This window comes from Triticum urartu, chromosome 5, assembly GCF_003073215.2.
Source record: "Triticum urartu cultivar G1812 chromosome 5, Tu2.1, whole genome shotgun sequence".
NCBI lineage: Eukaryota > Viridiplantae > Streptophyta > Magnoliopsida > Poales > Poaceae > Triticum > Triticum urartu.
Window position 1 is genome coordinate 372,161,448 of NC_053026.1, and position 5,808 is coordinate 372,167,255.

Genomic DNA, 5,808 nt, shown 5'->3' on the forward strand with positions numbered 1-5,808 from the left:
AACCCTCGTATATTAAATACAAACGCCGATGATATGTTTATTTTGACTCCATTGCGACCATTTGTCAGTTGAAAGTGGCCCATCATCGGCTTCCACCCCCTTGTAGATGCTACGCAGGGTGTTTTCGCAATAACAAAACAACCCTTAGCCGACGTCTCGGTGCCCGAAGGCGGTTGTGTTAGCGGAAACGAGGCAATCAGATATGCGGGCTTTATAACTTTCACTTAGTCATGGGAGCTTAAAGTTGGGAGGCCGGTAAGCCCCCGGTTAGTGTTCAGCAACAATCGAGGTCAAGCCGTAAACACTTTGGCCAATGTTATGAACGTCGTTATTTAACACGTGGTGACCTCTATCGATCTTATAGTTTAATACAATCATCAGATCGCTGACCAGTTTACGCTTATTGTGACAGTCAGTTTTTGGCTTTCTCCACTGAGGCGCTTAACCATGCTAGCTGGAAGAACAATCGCAGTGGTTCTCCCTTTGCGCAGCTAGCCGAACAAAGAGGAACGTAGGAGGCAAGCACAGGAGCCGGGCAACCCAACTATTGACTGAAGACACAATTCGGAACTGATGCATATAAAGCAACATCCGAGAACATTTTTCCGAGGACACCTCGGAGTACCTTGGCTTTTGGTGGGTTCGGCTCAAGTCGCAGCCCCCTGTTGATATTGTCGATGCTTAAAAAGTGTCCGACAGTGTACGGTGGGACTTATGCTCGGATCCAACACCGAGGTGCAGGTTGGCAGAAAAAATGCCAAACTATGGGTCGAAAAAGATTTCCCAAACTGGATTATTACGCTGGGTACCTCGGTCAAGAGGATGTCCCGCCTCATAAAAAAGGCACACAAATAGATCAAAAAGTGCCATAAGCTTAAAAAACCAAAAAACTTATGCGGAAACTCTACGTCCGAACTAAATCAATTTTTTTGTGCCAATCCGAAAATTGGTCTTAAAATTAGTTTGTGCTTCCGTCGTGCTTTAACATGACACATCCGATCTTAAGACGTCGAGTGGGTCAGCCTTCAGCTTCAACCTCATATCCTAAAGGCGGAGTGATATGTCTCCAACGTATCTATAATTTTTGATTGCTCCATGCTATATTATCTACTGTTTTGGGCAATATTGGGCTTTATTATCCACTTTTATATTATTTTTGGGACTAACCTATTAACCGGAGGCCCAGCCCAGATTTGCTGTTTTATGCCTATTTCAGTGTTTCGAAGAAAAGGAATATCAGACGGAGTCAAAACGGAACGAAATCAACTAGAGAAGTTATTTTTGGAACGAAAGCCACCCGATGGACTTGGACCCCACGTCAAGGAAGGAAGGAGGAGCTCACGAGGGTAGGGGCGCGCTCACCCCCCTGGGGCGCGCCCCCTACCTCGTGGGGCCCTCGTGGCTCCCCTGACGTGCTTCTTCTGCCTATATAACTCCATATACCCTAAAACTTCCAGAACAGAGATTAGATCGAGAGTTCCGCCGCCAAAAGCCTCCGTAGCCATCGAAAGCCAATCTAGACCCGTTCTGGCACCCTGCCGGAGGGGGAATCCTTCTCCGGTGGACATCTTCATCATCCCGGTGCTATCCATGACGAGGAGGGAGTAATTCTCCCTCGGGGCTGAGGGTATGTACCAGTAGCTATGTGTTTGATCTCTCTCTCTCGTGTTCTTGATTTGGCACGATCTTGATGTATCGCGAGCTTTGCTATTATAGTTGGATCTTATGTTTCTCCTCCCCCTCTTCTATCTTGTAATGAATCGAGTTTCCCCTTTGAAGTAATCTTATCGGATTGAGTCTTTAAAGATTTGAGAACACTTGATGGATGTCTTGTCGTGGATGTCTGTGGTGACAATGGGATACCACGTGCCACTTGATGTATGTTTCGGTGACCAACTTGTGGGTTCCGCCCATGAACCTATGCATAGGGGTTGGCACACGTTTTCGTCGTGATTCTCCGGTAGAAACTTTGGGGCACTCTTCAAGGTCCTTTGTGTTGGTTGAATAGATGAATCTGAGATTGTGTGATGCATATCGTATAATCATACCCACGGATACTTGAGGTGACATTGGAGTATCTAGGTGACATTAGGGTTTTGGTTGATTTGTTTCTTAAGGTGTTATTCTAGTACGAACTCTAGGGCTGTTTGTGACACTTATAGGAATAGCCCAACGGATTGATTGGAAAGAATAACTTTGAGGTGGTTTCGTACCCTACCATAATCTCTTCGTTCGTTCTCCGCTATTAGTGACTTTGGAGTGACTCTTTGTTGCATGTTGAGGGATAGTTTTATGATCCAATTATGTTAGTATTGTTGAGAGGACTTACACTAGTGAAAGTATGAACCCTAGGCCTTGTTTCCACACATTGCAATACCGTTTACGCTCACTTTTATTATTAGTTACCTTGCTGTTTTTATATTTTCAGATTACAAAAACTATTATCTACTATCCATATACCACTTGTATCACCATCTCTTAGCCGAACTAGTGCACATATACAATTTACCATTGTATTGGGTGTGTTGGGGACACAAGAGACTCTTTGTTATTTGGTTGCAGGGTTGCTTGAGAGAGACCATCTTCATCCTACGCCTCCTACGGATTGATAAAGCTTAGGTCATCCACTTGAGGGAAATTTGCTACTGTCCTACAAACCTCTGCACTTGGAGGCCCAACAACGTCTACAAGAAGAAGGTTGTGTAGTAGACATCAAGCTCTTTTCTGGCGCCGTTGCTGGGGAGGTTAGCGCTTGAAGGTATATCTTTAGATCTTGCAATCGACTCTTTTAGTTTCTTGTTTTATCACTAGTTTAGTAAACTATAAAAATGGAATTGAGTTTGTCTCATACGCTTCACCTTTTTAATATCTTTCGTGAGTATGATGGAAAGGATAATTGTGCTCAAGTGCTAGAAGAAGAAATCTATAAAATGTTTGGCACTAAATATTTGAATGCTGAGCATGATTGCAATGTTGTTAGTATGAATTCCTTGAATATCCATGATGCTAATGATATGCAAAGCCACAAGATTGGGGAAGCTATATTTGATGAAGATGATATTTTTTGTCCCCCAAGTTTTGATGAGCAAATTTATTATGATGAAAGCATGCCTCCTATTTATGATGATTATATTGATGAAAGTGGTTTGGGAAAGGTCATGACTTTATTTAGTAATGAACCCACTATTCTGGAAGAGGTTCCAATTGATTATGAGAACAAATTTGCTATCTATGATGATTATTGTGATGACACGTATGCTTTAAAGAATAATGATAACCATGAACTTGTCATCTTGATCTTAATTTTCAATCACATGATAGTTATTTTGTTGAGTTTGCTCCCATTATTATCCATGAGAAGAAATTTGCCTATGTGGAGAGTAGTAAATTTTCTATGCTTGTAGATCATGAAAAGAATGTTTTAGGTGCTGGTTATATTGTTTAATTCATTCGTGATGCTACTGAAAATTATTATGAGAGAGTATCATATGCTTCTACATATTGCAATAATATCAAGTTTCCTCTCTATGTGCTTAAAGTTTTGAAGTTACGCTTGTTTTACCTTCCTATGCAAGTTGATTCTTGTTCCCATAAGTGTTTTTCTCACAAAATCCTTATGCATAGGAAGCATGTTAGACTTAAATGTGCTAGTCATATTCTTCATGATGCTCTCTTTATGTTACAATTCTTATCTTTTATATGAGCATCATTGAAATCATCATGCCTAGCTAGGGGCGTTAAACGATAGCGCTTGTTGGGAGGCAACCCAATTTTATTTTTATTCCTTGCTTTTGTTCCTGTTTAGTAATAAATAATTCATCTATCCTCAGTTTATATGTGGTTTTATGCTTTTAATTAGTGTTTGTGCTAAGTAGAACCTTTGGGAAGACTTTGGGAAAGTATTGTTGATCATGCTGTCAAAAATAGAAACTTTAGCGCTCACGAGAATTGTGCCATTTTTATTTGGAGAGTGCTATTTAGTTAATTCTTTTTGAAGGTGATTAATAGATAAATTCCTCAGGTCCAGCAATTTATTTGAGAATTTTATGAGTTCCATAAGTATACGTTTGATCAAGATTACTACAGACTGTTCTGTTTTTGACAGATTCTGTTTTTCATGTGTTGTTTGCTTATTTTGATGAATCTATGGCTAGTAAAATAGTTTATAAACCATAGAGAAGTTGGAATACAGTAGGTTTAACACCATTATAAATAAATAATGAGTTCATTACAGTACCTTGAAGTGGTGATTTACTTTCTTATACTAATGGAGCTTACGAGTTTTCTGTTAAGTTTTGTGTTGTGAAGTTTTCAAGTTTTGGGTAAGGATTCGATGGACTATGGAATAAGGAGTGGTAAGAGCCTAATCTTGGGGATTCCCAAGGCACCCCAAGGTAATATTCAAGGACAACCAAGAGCCTAAGCTTTGGGATGCCCCGGAGGGCATCCCCTCTTTCGTCTTCGTTCATCGGTAACTTTACTTGGAGCTATATTTTTATTCGCCACATGATATGTGTTTTGCTTGGAGCATCAATTTATTTTGTTAGGATTTTCTTGCTGTTATTTAGAATAATGTTTTGCATCTTTTATTACAATAAAAGTGGCATCGATAGCCTTTACTATGCCTATGTTACAAGTATACATGTTGCTGTTTGAAAACAGAAAGTTTACCGCTGTTGAAATAATTCCCTAGAAAAGTCAGAATGTGATAAAATGTTGAAACCTTTTGCATATTAAGCTCTGATAAATTTACTACAGTGGTAATTTTCGTTCATAATTTTTGGAGCTAGGGAAGTATGGATGTTGCAGCATTCTTTACAGACTATCCTGTTTAGGCAGATTGCTGTTATGTTTGCATTGTTTGCATGTGTTTGCTTCTTTAATGATTCTATTTGAGGATAGGACTATTAAATATGCAGAGGCATTTAGTATGCAATGTTGAATAATAATTTTAGTGATTTGCTACAGTAGAGTATGATAAGGTTTTTGCAATGGTTTATACTAACTTATCTCACGAGTCCTTGTTGAGTTTTGTGTGGATGAAGCTTTTGAGATTTAGGGAGACCCTGATATGAGAGGAATTAAGGGGAAACAAAAGCTCAAGCTTGGGGATGCCCAAGGCACCCCAAGATAATATTTCAAGAAGTCTCAAGCATCTAAGCTTGGGGATGCCCCGCTTGGCATCCCACCTTTCTTCTTCAACAATTATTGGTTAGTTTCGGTTGATCCTAAGTTTTTGCTTCTTCACATGATGTTTGCTATTATTAGATGTCATTTTACTTTGCTTTGCTTGCTGTTTGAATAAAGTACCAGGATCTGAAATTATTAAATGTTATATAGTCTTCACATAGTTGCATAATTATTCGACTACTCATTGATCTTCACTTATATCTTTCGAAGTAGTTTGTCATTTGCTCTAGTGCTTCACTTATATATTTTAGAGCATGGTGGTAGTTTTATTTTGAAGAAATAGATGAACTCTCATGCTTCACTTATATTATTTTGAGAGTCTTAAATAGCATGGTAATTTGCTTAAAATCCTAATATGCTAGGTATTCAAGAATAATAAAAATTCTCTTATGAGTGTGTTGAATACTAAGAGAAGTTTGATGCTTGATGATTGTTTTGAGATATAGAGGTAATAATATCAAAGTCGTGCTAGTTGAGTAGTTGTGAATTTGAGAGATACTTGTGTTGAAGTTTGTGATTCCCGTAGCATGCACGTATGGTGAACCGTTATGTAACGAAGTCGGAGCATGAGGTGTTTATTGATTGTCTTCCTTATGAGTGGCGGCCGGGGACGAGCGA